The following is a 16689-nucleotide window of genomic DNA, read 5'->3' as shown; positions in this document are numbered from 1 at the left end:
CACACCTGCTCCCTATGCACACCTGAGACCTAGTAACACTAACAAATCACATGACATTTTGGAGGGAAAATGACAAGCAGTGCTCAATTTGGACATTTAGGGGTGTAGTCTCTTAGGGGTGTACTCACTTTTGTTGCCGGTGGTTTAGACATTAATGGCTGTATATTGAGTTATTTTGAGGGAAGAATAAATTTACACTGTTATATAAGCTGCACACAGACTACTTTTCATTGTGTCAAAGTGTCATTTTGTCAGTGTTGTCCCATGAAAAGATATACTTAAATATCTGCAGAAATGTGAGGGGTGTACTCACTTTTGTGATACACTGTACATGCTTTACCTTTATTGTTTGTTTATTAGGGTTTAATCGTCATGTTTTACACTTTGGTTACATTCATGACAGGAACTGTAGTTACTCATTACACAAGATTCACCAGTTCACAAGTTTAATATCAAACACAGCCATGGACAATTTAGTGTCTCCAGTTCATCTCACTTACACATCTTTATACTGTGGGAGGAAACCGGAGCACCTGGAGGAAACCCACACACACACGGGGAGAACATGCAAATTCCACACAGAAAGGACCCGGACCGCTCCACCTGATTATCGAACTAAGGACCTTCTTGCTGTGAGGAGACAGTGCTACCCACTGAGCCACCCTGCTTTACCTTAAAATCTTCACTGAAAGACTCAAAGTAAAAAAGTAACAAATATTCTTACACAGGGACACAGTCAGTCTGGTACAGGAAAGGACATTCCTCAAACTGTTGCCATAACATTGGAAGCATAGAATTTACTTCATATAATTGACCACGTTAGAGATAGGTATTGCTGAAACATTTGAGCTTAATAATTAGAAGTGTCCACATACTTTTGGCCATATTTACATTATATTGCCAAAAGTATTTGTAGTATAGTAGTGTGTGAGATCAGGGCTTGCAACTCAGGCAAACTGACATGATGAAAGATGGGATTGCAAGAAGCTTAAGAACACTCTCCAAGATGACCTTGATTCTAAGGAAAGTATGCCACTATGCAATGAAACAATATACAAGGCAAAATAAACAGATGATTGGAGATGAAAGAATTTGCTGTCCTGGATGAAAGCAACTTTCACCACAAACGAAAAGTGAGCAAATTACATTCATCTTATAGGCTACTTGATATATTCAGCTTTCTTGCTATAGTTTTTTTGGGGAGTCTACTTACCAGATGCCATGATTGCCACAAGGATGTGTGATAATACCAAAGTCAAATTTTCTGGTTGTTTGTAGTGGTATCTGGATATTACTTGTCTCTCAGCAGAAAATCTCGCTTAACCTTCATGATTTGTCCCTTGACTTACTTTGGTCCAGCTCAAAAGCCCTAAATGATCTTAACCTAACAACATATTCTTATTCCAACAGTATGGTCGAGGTAGGTTTGCTTCCTTGGAGGAGATAGAAGTGGATATTTTGTGTGCTTGGCATAAGGAATAAACCCCGGCATCCAGTTCTGTGCCATGTGAAGCGAAGGTCACGGCATCAGCTTATACCTATTGTTGTGAAACATGTGCGTCCTGGTACAACAATAATTAGTAATGAGTGGAGAGCTTATAGAGCTGCCTTGACAGATATGGGTTACACTCATTTTAGAGTTAACCATTCCCAGTGGTTTACAGATCCACACACTCAACATCTTGAGAGGGCATGGTTGACCTACAAATCAAATATCTGGAGGCTAAGAGGTAACAGGACAGAGAAAATGCTAAAACAAAACCTTTCATTGAGTGGACTCACTGGCTTGCAGATAAGCATAGGCATGGTACACTTGGCCACTTGCTTAAAGACATTAGGCATCAGTTTCCTCTTTAAATAACTGCCCCCCCCATTTTCTTTTTTTTATTTAAATGCAAAAAATAGCCTTTATCATCCTTGAAGGTTGTTTAAATATTTACTTTTATATTTTAGAGAATATTTATAGTGCAGTTATTTTAAATCCATATATCCATTCATATATATATATACAGTGTATCACAAAAGTGAGTACACCCCTCACATTTCTGCAAATATTTCATTATATCTTTTCATGGGACGACACTATAGACATGAAACTTGGATATAATTTAGAGTAGTCAGTGTACAGCTTGTATAGCAGTGTAGATTTACTGTCTTCTGAAAATAACTCAACACACAGCCATTAATGTCTAAATAGCTGGCAACATAAGTGAGTACACCCCACAGTGAACATGTCCAAACTGTGCCCAAATGTGTCGTTGTCCCTCCCTGGTGTCATGTGTCAAGGTCCCAGGTGTAAATGGGGAGCAGGGCTGTTAAATTTGGTGTTTTGGGTACAATTCTCTTATACTGGCCACTGGATATTCAACATGGCACCTCATGGCAAAGAACTCTCTGAGGATGTGAGAAATAGAATTGTTGCTCTCCACAAAGATGGCCTGGGCTATTAGAAGATTGCTAACACCCTGAAACTGAGCTACAGCATGGTGGCCAAGGTCATACAGCGGTTTTCCAGGACAGGTTCCACTCGGAACAGGCTTCGCCAGGGTCGACCAAAGAAGTTGAGTCCACGTGTTCGGCGTCATATCCAGAGGTTGGCTTTAAAAAAATAGACACATGAGTGCTGCCAGCATTGCTGCAGAGGTTGAAGATGTGGGAGGTCAGCCTGTCAGTGCTCAGACCATACGCCGCACACTGCATCAACTCGGTCTGCATGGTCGTCATCCCAGAAGGAAGCTGACGCACAAGAAAGCCCACAAACAGTTTGCTGAAGACAAGCAGTCCAAGAACATGGATTACTGGAATGCCCTGTGGTCTGACAAGACCAAGATAAACTTGTTTGGCTCAGATGGTGTCCAGCATGTTTGGCGGCGCCCTGGTGAGAAGTACCAAGACAACTGTATCTTGCCTACAGTCAAGCATGGTGGTGGTAGCATCATGGTCTTGGGCTGCATGAGTGTTGCTGGCACTGGGGAGCTGCAGTTCACTGAGGGAAACATGAATTCCAACATGTACTGTGACATTCTGAAACAGAGCATGATCCCCTCCCTTCGAAAACTGGGCCTCATGGCAGTTTTCCAACAGGATAACGACCCCAAACACAACCTCCAAGATGACAACTGCCTTGCTGAGGAAGCTGAAGGTAAAGGTGATGGACTAAACCCAATTGAGCACCTGTGGCGCATCCTCAAGTGGAAGGTGGAGGAGTTCAAGGTGTCTAACATCCACCAGCTCCGTGATGTCATCATGGAGGAGTGGAAGAGGATTCCAGTAGCAACCTGTGCAGCTCTGGTGAATTCCATGCCCAGGAGGGTTAAGGCAGTGCTGGATAATAATGGTGGTCACAAAAAATATTGACACTTTGGGCACAATTTGGACATGTTCACTGTGGGGTGTACTCACTTATGTTGCCAGCCATTTAGACATTAATGGCTGTGTGTTGAGTTATTTTCAGAAGACAGTAAATCTACACTGCTATACAAGTTGTACACTGACTACTCTAAGTTATATCCAAGTTTTATTTCTATAGTGTTGTCCCATGAAAAGATATAATGAAATATTTGCAGAAATGTGAGGGGTGTACTCACTTTTGTGATACACTGTATATATATATATATATATATATATATATATATATATATTAGGGCTGTCAAACGATTAAAAATTTTAATCGCGATTAATCTCAGAATTTCATATAGTTAATCGCGATTAATCGCTTTTTTTTTTTTTTTTTTTTAAAGGAGGTGGTTTTAATGTTATGGCTGATCGGTGTACATACACTAACATACACAAAAACTCATTCACAATCAACACAGTCTTGTTCCCTGGGTTCTGACAACTCATACTAGTGACTATATTACTTGCATCTTTGCACAATATTGCATTGTTTTTGCACCTTATTCTCACCTTATTCTACCTGCTGCTATATAAACCCTACGCTGCTAACTGGATATCAGAATAAGTTTTTATTAGGGCTGTCGAAGTTAACGCGATAATAATAACGCGTTCCAGTGTTGCCAGATTGGGCGGTTATCCGCCAAATTGGGCGGATTTTGTTGGAAAACAATTTAATAGCATTTAAATAACACTTCTGTTTAAAAGAAAATATTCAGTTTTAAGAAGCACCAGCATTGTAGAAGGATATTAAAAGTAAAGTCAATTTTCAATGCTGATTTGGCTTAATAGTGTTGGTCAGTCTGTATCATATTCTTAAAATGATAAAGTATTGCAAAGGAATATCTTTGAAATTCTTCCTCATAATGTTAAGGTTGCTATATTTTGGTTTTTCACTTGTCAGGGAAAATTAAGAGAGAAAAAAGCTTATTATTATCATACGTGTGATCTATATCATTTACGTGATCTGCGTATCACGTTACCACTGTGTTGTACGTCACTGAGCTGATATGTGTATCAGGTGACCAGCGGGTAACGGCGTGTTATGTTTAAGTGTGATGCTCCAAGTTGTGGATTAAGCAATAACGACAACATGTTCTCCACATAACTAGTGTCATTTGTATTTCGTGGTTAAGTACAAAACATAACAATGTGGGTCTTCGTGATGTAATTCTACATGGCACTCACTGCCTGTATAGGTAAATTTTTCCTGTATAGAATTTGCGTTAACGGCACAATTTTTTTAAATCGCGTTAAATTGAGATTGCGTTAATGCGTTAATAACGCGTTAACTTCGACAGCCCTAATATATATATATATATATACAGTATATATATATATACTGTATATATATACGTATATCCATATATCATTTTTTGTGGCTGTAACTGTTCGCACAAAGCAGTCTTTAATAATGTGTAGAGATGTTTTAGTATAATTTTATATGTTCTAAATACAATTAAGTAAAACATTTACAGTCTGTCATGCTGGTTTGCTCAGTTTGTTTCTTATGATCTCATGTTTTATGTAGCAGGAAACATTTGGAAGTTGTGCATTTTAGTAGATGGACTTTGAAAGATATGCACCTTATTAGCAGGCATTTCACTGATCTGTAAGTTACTCATACTTAATTAATGATTTATTAATATATACATATGACTAGTAAATGTATATTATGTCATGACTTTACTTGGTGGAGCACATAATCATGAAGCCATGCTGAATGTAGACAAAGTTCATAATGCATAGATACATTAACTAAGGATGTGTAACTATGTAGTTCATTAATAAATGGATAGTTAATTTAAAAAAATGAAATTTGAATCAAGGAGCAGTGCACCAAACCAAAATATCCCGTCAACAATGGATGTGCTATAGTCTCTAACTGTACAACAGCAAGGTGGAGCTGCAAAGTAGATACAGTTAATAAAAGTACAGGTAAGTGTACACAACAACATCTCAGCAATGCTGTTTTGCCAGAAACATTCATGCCATTGCAAGACACGTTAACATGTCACTACCAGGATAGGCCACAGATGTGTTCAGAATGGTCTACCATCCAAATAATAGTTTCATGCTTTTCCCAGTTTTATTTAATGTTGTGTGTGAAACATAAAGGACAAGAAAACTGTGGAATACTGATTCCTTCTCAAGAAACTGAAACTGTTGATTGTGCTGCCCCTCGCCTCTGAAATTCCCTCTGCATCCTCCCTCACGCATTTCAAATCATTGCTTAAAACACATCTCTTCACTGAGTATTTTTCATAGTTGTTGTTGTAAAGCGTCCTTGAGCATGGTTAAAGGTGCTATATAAGTATAACTTTGTAACGATGAGCTCCTGTGTGCCAGGCCCCTCTCCGTGAGCACACTCTGTCTCGTGCCATGCCCTGAGCCAATGCCCCTTTTCTGATTGGTTCCCTGAGACTATTAGCTCCAGCTGTCCCTCATTTCAGGGAGTGTAAGAGGGGAGCTAGAGGGAAGCCTCAGTTGGAGGTTGTTTGCTTTACCTTGCTTTGTGACTCTTTGGGTTTGGTTGGATGTTAGCCTTGATAGACTTGTTAGCTTTGTTAGCCTTGTAGACTTGTTAGCCTTGATAAACTTGTTAGACTTGTTAGCCTTAATTGACTTGTTAGACTTGTTAGCCATGTTAGCCGTGTTAGCCTTGTTAGACTTCTCAGCCCTGTTTAGTCTTGCTTAGTTCTGTTTATCCTTGTTTAGCAATGAAACATTCATAATATTTGATATTTTCTAGTAGACTCAACTTAACTTAGTTGCTTTCTTTTCTTGAAACTACTTAATGCAATTAGTTTATTAGGTGAAATTGCGCAATACATCGTGAGAGCACGTTTTGTTTTAGTGGCGTCTCAGGTAATGTGAAGCTCAACAAAATCTTTTTTCATCTGTCTAATTGCATGCTAATCATGATGTTTATCTTATTATATTGTTTAATATAGATCTTTAGTTAAATAATATTAAAGTTTTATTGTTGCACATGCTTTATTTGTTTAAAAATACTAACGCTAATTAGCATGTGCTAATGTTAACGCTATCGGCGGATCTGCTTACAGTGATTTATTTATTAACGTCTTTCTAGGGTTTCTGTGAATCGTATTAAAGTCTTAAATTGACCTGGTTTTAAATGTGTCAGAGGCATATTTTAATAGATTGCCTTTGGCTGACTGTATAAGTCCGGTTGCGCTCTGTGTAACGTTAGTATAATTAAAAATCTGAGTTTTGTGACTGTTATCCATGAAAACACAAATGTGAACAGTATCGGATATTCAATTAATTTGTAATGTTAAAGTCTTTACTATAGAAATAATATTTTAATTATTACAACAAAACAATTGATGTCTTGTATCTCAGAAGGGCCAGTCAAAAGTGTGGAAGCTCTTTTAGTGACACTGAGGGGGTTATTGACACCCCAGGGGAAGAGAGACTGTTCAGTTTGGAAGATTTTTCTCCCTTACCTCAATGTGTGGAAACCTCCTCACCACAATCAACTCCTTGGGGACCGCTGTCTCCCTTCCCTATCACACTGCCACCCAGGTCACCTAGAAAAAGGAGGGTTAGAATTTAGAAGCCAAAGGAAGTTAATCCAGTGGTGGTCCACCCAGAGAACCACGTAGAGCTCTTTCAAATTGAGCCATGCCCCAGCACACAGAAAACTGCCACTTTGCCGCTTATCCATGAGCCGCAGGTGGAGACCCTCTGTAAATCACCAGCTTTGGTGGCGGTACATGTTGAAAACACCACCTCGCCACTGAGTGAGGGAACCGAACAGGACCCTCCAATGATTTCCGCTGAACAATCAGGTGCAACACAAGTGTTAGATGCATCACAAATGCCAACAGAGGGGATTGTGTTAACCCAACCAGGTGACATCTTATCACCAACAGATTCATTGGGAAGTGTTCCTAGAGAGGAATTTGAAACTAGCCTTTTGACAGAACCCCTCATAAAATCAGTCGTACTGCAAACCAGTTCACCAGAAACATTTAGACCAATAAAACACCTCTCCACAAATAGGAAAATGGTGAACTGGAGTTTCAGTGCCCACAAACCAATATGTCTTCTGGGATTTGTCCAGAATCACAGGACACACATTTGGGGACTTGCAAGTTGACAGCTATCCAGGAGGCACATTTAGACATGCAGAGAACCTCATAAACAAAGCCACAGTGCATGTCAGAGTACAACGGTCATCCTAGCTTTTGGCATTAACCATCGTAACCAAAAGGGCAAAGAGACCGCAGTAAAACAGATGCAGCGGGCATTGAAAGCAGCAGCTGAGAAGTTTCCAGATGCGACCATTTGGATTCCGTTAGTTAATTTTTCGAAGGCTCTGAAATTAAAGGAGCAAACCATGCTCACAACCCTCAATAACCACATCAAGAAAAACATGGCATTTTTGCCACTGCTACCGGCCGCCCAGTTTAAAGTAACCCAGGATAGGGTACACTGGACGTCAGCTTGTGCTAAAGCGATGCTAGAACACTGGGCTAAACACCTAAACTTCACAGCCTTTTGAACCCAAAACAGGGACTACCCAAAACAGGGACTACAGAGAGGTGGTGAGGTGTTAAATTTGTCAAAACACTTCACACCTACTAAAGGTCAATTAAAACTTTGAAATAAGGGCTTAACATTCATCCCCACGCCCAAAATAAACCAAGACATGAAAAAGCAACTCACCTTTGATGTACAACAGTACCATAGGAGACTGCTATTAACAACATACTTTAGGTATGATCAAGGGTCCGATCCTCCTTTCACCCCCAAATCAACCTGGACACCCAAACTCTCCCAGGTTCCGAATACTGTAAGAAGAATTATTAGAGCAGATAAATATGCGAATATAAACTTGCCCTGAAACCACAGAGAAACGTCAAACCTTGATAGAGAGGAACAGCGAGCCTTAGAACAGTTACGTCGTGACAAATCCATTGTCATCAAACCTGCTGATAAAGGCAGTGTAACAGTAATAATGGACAGGGATGCTTATGTAAAAGAAGCAGAGCAACAATTACACCAGGAGACCTACTACTAAAAACTCCACGAACCAATTTTCTTGAAAACAGTTCCAGAAGTCCGAAATATCCTCTCCCAATTACGGGAAGGAGGCTACATTAATAAAAACAGGAAACTTACCTGATGGGGCCGGACAATCCACGCCAAAGGTTCTTCTATCTGCTCCCTAAAATACACAAAGATCCAGAGTCATGGAGTGTCCCTTTTGAAATGCCACCAGGCCCCCCAATTGTATCGGACTGTGGCAGTGAAACCTATGCCACAGCAGAATACATTGAACATTTTCTGAACCCGATCAGCATCAGACACCCAAGTTATATCAAAGATACATATGATTTTATAGACAAAATCAAAAACATTCTTCTTCCATTGGAATGCTTCCTCTTCACCATAGACATAGATAGTCTCTATACTAACATTGAGACATCCGCAGGGCTGGAAGCAGTGAAAGAATGGTTCATCAGATATCCTGACAAATATAGACCTGATGGAATCCTCTTAAAATTATTAGAAATTTTTAATTTGATTCCAAATTTTATCTCCAAGTGAAGGGAACGGCAATGGGAAAGAGATTTTCCCCCTCATATGCCAACATCTTTATGGCACGGTGGGAAGAGACAGCACTGGCTAATTGGCACAGATTTTTGGATGACATCTGGGGTGTCTGGTCAGGAACGGAGGACGAGTTCAAACAATTTACAACTCACCTCAACCAGTTTGATCAATCCATCAAAATCAAGTATACATTGCACAAAACGGAGGTGAACTTCCTGGACACAGTAACTTTTAAAGGCAACGACTTCTCAGATACACATAGACTTCATGTCAAAGTCTACTTTACGGACACAGACACACATGCCTTACTGTTTAAATTGAGCTATCATCCTAGACACACATTTAAGGGGATTGTCATGTCTCAATTGTTGAGATTTCACAGAATCTGCACCCAATCAGGAGACTTTTTGCAAAAAGGGTCCTATTCCGAGCACTCAGGGAAAGGGGTTACTCCCGCTCCCTCCTTAGAAAATGCTTAAGCAGCTTCTTCACTAGAAAGGAGGAGGATACCACTGAAATAATCCCCCTAATCACAACATTCTCAAAAGGAAGTGTCAGGTTAAACAGAAGGCTTAAAGAGAACTTTGAGAAGTTTGTAGTTGCAGTTGGTAATTTTACTGGTAATTTTTTTTTCTACATTTTATGCTAAATTGAAGAATATTGAGCTACGTTTGACTGAACATTGAGTTATAAAGTTTGTTTTTGAAGAAGAAAAAAAATGTGGAAATGTAAAGATTGTGGAATTTCAGTGTCCACCAGATCTCAGTTATTAATTGTACTTCCTTATTCATTGCACATCAGCCCCGATGCCATTCTTTATTCTGGATCTGCTGCACCTAAAATAAAATGCTATCTGATGAAATTGTTAGTGTGAAGGCTTTACTTAATTTTATGATTAATGGTAAAGCTGCTCTCGCTCCATGTTCAAAGTTATTTGTGAGAGCAAACTGACAGATGACAGATGATATTAAGTTTACTTAAGTTAATTATTTAAGCTTTAATGAATAAATTATGATTGGTTGATTTACAAAGCCTGAACATAGATAGATAGATAGATAGATAGATAGATAGATAGATAGATAGATAGATAGATAGATAGATAGATAGATAGATAGATAGATAGATAGATAGATAGATAGATAGATAGATAGATAGATAGATAGATAGATTCTTTATTGATCCTTTGCAGGAAATTTCTTTGTTATAGCAGCTCACATCAGACAACAACTTCTTGTATACATACAATATTAACTTACAGTGTAAAACAAGCAATAAGGGTAAAAATGTACAGTATGGTACTATATACATGTAAACTTTTTATAAGATAAGATATCCTTTATTTGTCATATATACATATACAGGTGTACAGTACAATGAAATTCTTTCTTCGCATATCCCAGCTGGTGTTGGAAGCTGGGGTCAGAGCGCAGGGTCAGCCAACTTACGGCGCCCCTGGAGCAGACAGGGTTAAGGGCCTTGCTCAAGGACCCAACAGTGGCTACATAGCAGAGCCTGGATTTGAACCGCCAATCTTCCGGTTGATAGCCCAAAGCCCTACCCACTAGGCTACCACAGGCCCCATGGTGTATGCATAGCATACAAAATTAGTATTTATTAAGGTATGTAACCATTGGTGCATGCATAGCATACAGAAGTAGGTATTTCTTATAAATGATTTATTTGGATTATTATGAATTGTTAAACAGTCTGATAGCAGTTATAAGAAAAGATTTTCTGTAGCGTTCAGTCCTGCATTTAGGAGGAATCAGTCTGTGACTGAAGGTGCTCTGTCGAAACACCTCCAGGGTATGAAGTGGGTGTGAATTGTTTTTGATAATTGAGTTAGCTTTGTGAGCATTCTTAACTCTGCTACCTGCTGAACTGAGTCCTGTTCAGACCCCACTATGGAGCTGGCCTTTTTGATCTGTTTGTTTATTCGGTTAGTGTCCATTGTTCTAGCACTCTCACCCCAGCAAACCACTCCAAAGAAAAGAGCACTGGCCACCACAGACTGATAAAAGGTGCACAAAAGTGGCCTGCTGATGTTAAAAGATTTCATCCTTCTTAAGAAGTACAGTCTGCTCTGCCCCTTTTTGTACACCGTCTCCATGTGTGTAGACCAGTCCAGCTTGTTGTCCAGCTGAACTCCAAGGTACCTGTAGCTGGGTACAAGTTCCACCTCAGTTCCTAGGATAGTAACTGGCTCAGGATCCCTCTTCCTCCTCCTAAAGTCCACCACCATCTCTTTGGTTTTTGTGATGTTAAGTTGTAGGTGGTTGTTGCTACACCAGTCCACAAAGTCCTTGACCATGCCCCTGTATTCCTGCTCACATCCTGCCCTAATACAACCCACGACTGCTGAATCATCTGAAAACTTCTGAAGAAAACAGTTGTCGGAGTTATATTGAAAGTCCGATGTATACAGCGTAAACAGGAAAGGCGACAGGACTGTTCCTTGTGGGGCCCCCATACTGCTCAAGGTTTTTACAGAGACACAGTTTTTAAGTCACACAAACTGTGGTCTAGAAGATAGATAGTCCAAAACCCAGGAGACTAGAGCTGGTTCCACATTCATCTTCAACATCTTTTCACCTAGCAGCGCAGGTTAAATAGTATTGAAGGCGCATGAAAAATTGAAAAACATAATCCTCACAGTAGCGTCCACACTGTCCAGATGAGCATGAGCCCTCTGTAACATGTAGATGAGAGCATCATCCACGCCGATATTTTGTTGGTAGGTGAACTGTAGAGGATCCATATGTTCCTTCACTCTGGGTCTGATGTGAGCAAGGACTAGTCTGTCTAGCGACTTCATAACATGTGAAGTAAGGGCGACAGGCCTGTAGTCGTTGGGGTTTGTTGGGTAACTCTTTTTGGGAACGGGAACCAAGCAGGAAGCTTTCCACAGAGTGGGGATCCTCTGTAGACGCAAGCTCAGGTTGAAAAGGTGTGTGAAAATGCCACAAAGCTGACTGGAACAAATCCTCAACAGCCTGGGGCAGATTCCGTCAGGTCCAGCTGCTTTTCCCTGCTTAAGTCGATCCAGTTCCCTTTTCACTTGATATGGTTTAAGTGTTAAGGGTGTGGTTACTGATGACAAGGTGGCATTGTGTGCAACAGGTAGAAGGCATTGTGAGGTAGATTGTTCAAATCTGTTAAAAAACAAATTCAGGTCCTCAGCCGTGTCCTGGTCACCATCAAGCAGCCCTCCTCCCTTCTGTTCCAAACCAGTGATCTTTCTCATGCCATTCCAGACCTGACACACTCCTTCCTGTTGTAACTGTTGTTCTACTCTCTGTTTGTAGGCTTGTTTCCCCTCCTTAATCTCCAACTTCAGTTGTTTTTGAAGTATCTTTGCCTTTTCATGGTCACCCTCCTTGAAAGCCTTTTTCTTTTGATTTATCAGGGATTTCATGTTGCTAGTAATCCATGGTTTGTTGTTTGGGAAGCATCGAATTTCTTTGCTGGGTATGTTGCTGTCAACACAGAACTTGATGTAATCAGTCACGCAATCTGTGAGTCCCTCAATATCCTCCCCATATGACTCACAGAAAACATCCCAGTCAGTGAGTTCCAAACAGTCCTGCAGAGATTCGTTTGCTTCATTGGACCAGCATTTTATGGTTTTGGTAGTGATCGGCAGTCTTTTTATAACCGGGGTGTAGGTGGGAGAGAGGTAAACTAGGTTATGATCCGATCCTCCAAGAGGGGGCAGTGCAGTGGCTTCATATGCATCCTGAACGTTAGCATACAGAAAATCAAGAGTTGTGTTTCCCCTTGTAGTACAGTCAACAAATTGTTTGAGTGTGGGCAGTATTTTGGAGACAGTGACATGATTAAAATCTCCCCTTAGCAGAAGGAATGAGTCCGGGTATTTCTCTTGTAGTCTCGCGATAACCATGTAGATTACGTCACATGCTGTTTCAGCATGTGCAGACGGTGGAATGTAAACAACATTTACATTTACATTTTCAGCATTTAGCAGACGCCTTTATCCAAAGTGACTTACAGTACAGTTACAGTATACAGTCTGAGCAATTGAGGGTTAAGGGCCTTGCTCAAGGGCCCAACAGCAGCAACCTGGCAGTGGTGGGGCTTGAACCAGCGACCCTCTGATCACTGGTCCAGTACCTTAACCACTAGGCTACAACTGGCCCACCACAGTGAATTCCCTCGGTAGATAATATGGTCTCAGACTAACTGCTAAGAGTTCAATGACCTTATTACAGATTCTCTCCTTAACAGTGGCATGCTCAGGTTTACACCATCCTGTCCACAGGAATATTGTGTCTAATTCCAGCTGTTTTGGAAACCGATGCTATGTCCAGTAACTCCTGTCGGGAATAGACGATTGCCGATGGTTTTGGTCTCCAACACTCCTCGCGCTCAGATTCCTTTAATAACATTCTAATACGGCACTTTATCGATTTGTGCAAAATTGAAAAATAATGTAGAAACGAAAAATAAAACGAAAAATAAAAAAATAACAAGCAATTAAACACCGTAAGACACTTAAAACACATAAAACAAAACACGATACGAAGAGCTGCTTAGTAACAGGCTGCACTGGTAGGCGCCATCTTGGATATAATGAATGTTCAGCTATAAGAAATTGATGTGTCATATTTATGATATGTTTATTTGCAACAGAGTTTATAATATGGGTGTTACGCTGCCTGGTCTCTGCAGCGAATTATGGGCTCGCTATAACACAGCACATTAGTGTTATTGGCACACTCTTGCGTTTCTTCTGTTGTTGTTGCTTTTGATACAGGAACAACGACCAATGGATCACTGATCCGCCAGCAGGCAGGACTGGAGGACAACCAATCGATCGCTTGGGTTAGGCTGCGGCATCGCCAATCAACGCGACGAATGGGAAAAACAGAGGCGGGACCTATGCTTGAAGAGCGGAGCTTCAACACCTATTCAGCAGCTTTCGTGCTCAGACTGGCTTTGGCTATTGAGAACTGTGTATTGCTGTGATTAGTGCGTGCGTGTGTTGTAGTTGGTGCTTGTTGTGTATTTAGTGTTGCTGTCTGTGTTCGTTGTGTTAGCCTGTTCTGTCCTTTATATGTGTTCGTGTTATATATAGTATTGTAAATAGTCATCACTTCTCCCACTTTGTAAATATTTGCACAACCACTATATAAAACCGTAAATGCGCATTTGATGTTGTCCGTTTATTTTCTGGGTTTCCCGTTTAGTTTCTATTTGTAAAACCAGTTGTTTCTTAATTTGATTTACCCTTAAGTGTTACGGCTTTTTCCCCCTAGACTGGGTCGTAACATGGGTAAACATCCCAGTGTATTGATTCCATAATTTTTGCCAGTGGTTGTAAGAATTCCATGATTAAATTCTTGTGTAAAATATAGGCTTACATAGGTTGGTTTTGTGAGAGACACATTGGTGAGTGCTAACCCTATTGCAAAGTGTTTTTTATTGTATTGCATAGCTGTTCACAGATATTGTTAAGTTTTATACATAACCAGGATATCTGTTTACTGTTAGATTACAGTTTGCACCTCCAATTTAGGTTATTTGATCAGGCCGTTTCTCTATACCAACTCTCAGAACTTAACCCCTGCCAGAAAATCCTCTGCAAAAAAGGAACAGTGGAAAATTTGTCTTGCTTCAGAGAAACATGACTTGTTGGTTGATGACAGACCTGTGAGCAGTAACTATGAAGCTGGAGAAACTATTTCAGCGAGAGCCTCAAACAGCCAGTATGAAAACAGTTATTCAGAGCACAAGAAAGGAAGCCAGTGTGTAGCTGAGGAAGCTTCTGACAAGGTTAACATGCTGGTTGAAGATAGGAAGAGAAATGCCAGTAGTAATAGTACGTACTATATGGAAGTGAATGAGATTTCAGTGAGCGCCTCATTCAGCCAATCTGATTCCAGGTTTTCAGAATACAGCAGAGGAAGCCAATGTGTGGCTAATTCACTGATGTTTCTAGCCCACCTGCATAAAACAGAACAAATGGATAGTAAAAGTTTGGGTAGTGTTTTAAGAAAAGGAGACCAATTGTATTGTCTGATACAAAGCAGATTAGAAAAGGAGAAAATGTTTGTTTCTGTGCATCTAAACTTTGATGAATTACCAAATACAATTTAAACTGACAGAGGCTGTTACATCATAAAGAAATCCAACCCACTAAGTGGGTTGTTACTGCAAGATGCACCTCATGACTGTGAAGACTTTTTAAATCTATCGCTCCGACTTGAAGGTTTTGGAACCAGATATTCACAGGCATTGCTGCTTATAGGTGCTTTGTGCATTAGTGTTTTCCAAGATCGACATGGCCGTAATGCCAATGGAACATGTTTTGAGAAAAATGGGATAACTGTGATGGTTACTTTTCACACTGTGTCTGATCTGGCAAAAACGGCTAATAGAACTCTTCTACATTTCATTGGAACTGGATGCAGGGCAGCAATATGATTTGTCTGAAGACCAGGAGGTAAGAGCAATAGAGAGTGAACAAGGAAAGATGTCACAGCAAACCTCTTCTTTGTCTAAGATGTCAATCAAACTTGACAAACATAGACAAGAAAAAGTTGCAGAGGCAGAAGAGACTAACAGTCACCAAACAGATCAAACAGTCACCAAATGAAACAAGAAAAATAAAACAGTTAAATTCTCAAAGGAAAAAAGCTGATAAGGATCGATATAGATTACATTTATCTGAGAAGAGGGCCAGCATCAGAAGCCGATATCTTAATGACCCTGTTTTTTATTTGAGACAAAAACAGTACATTAGACATCGGTATATGAACGATTCCTATTTCCAGCAAAAACAACAACAGCGCACCAGAGACCAGGAATACAGGAATGACCCTGCATTCCAGCAAAAAAAAAAAAAAACACACATTAAGGATCAATACAGAAATAACCCCGCGTTCCAGCAAAAACAAAAAAAACACATTAAGGACCGATACAGAAAGGACCCTGCATTCCGTCTGAAGCAAAAATACCACATCCGAGTCAGATATAGAAATGATCCTTCTTTTTGTTTGAGGCAAAAAGAGTATATAAGGAGACGATACAATTTAGATTCTTCTTTCAGTGCTAAACATAAGGTTTATTTAAAGACACACTTTAAAAGTAATTATGCACAAGGTGGTAGATTTCACAGAGTACAGTATATGTCGCAAGGCTTTAAATTAAGACAAAGTATAGATCTTAAAGCACTAAACAGTATAAGGTGTAGTAACCATTTAAGGAACAAGTACAGAGCTATTGTTTGCTGTAGTCCAGGACAGGTCAGCAGTGAAAACTTTGCTACAACACAGCGTAGTAGGGAAAATCTGCTAATAAAAGAGGCACAATTACTGTTTGAATTGAATGTGCAACAAGGGCCAACGTATATTTGTACTGTCTGCCACAGATGTTTTATTTTCTAATCAGGTCAGACTATGTAAATCATCAAATTATTCAAAAGACCCTGAGCTTGTGTCCCTGTCTTTAACTGGTACGTATGTCCATGTTTGTGAAAACAGATGTGCAGATCAAGGTGAGTGTAAAATGCCTGAAAGAAAAGATGAATTGATATGTTATAGCTGTCATGAACATCTGAAGTCTGGTCATTTACCACCAATTGCAGTGGCAAATAATCTTAAACTTGACTCAATCCCAGATGAATTGCAAGGGCTGAATGTACTTGAGAGACACGTCATTGCTAAATTCATACCTTTTGCAAAGATTATC

Source organism: Trichomycterus rosablanca, chromosome 4 (genome assembly GCF_030014385.1).
Source record: "Trichomycterus rosablanca isolate fTriRos1 chromosome 4, fTriRos1.hap1, whole genome shotgun sequence".
Lineage (NCBI taxonomy): Eukaryota > Metazoa > Chordata > Actinopteri > Siluriformes > Trichomycteridae > Trichomycterus > Trichomycterus rosablanca.
The sequence above is the reverse complement of the archived record's forward strand: the minus strand, read 5'-3'. Positions refer to the sequence as shown.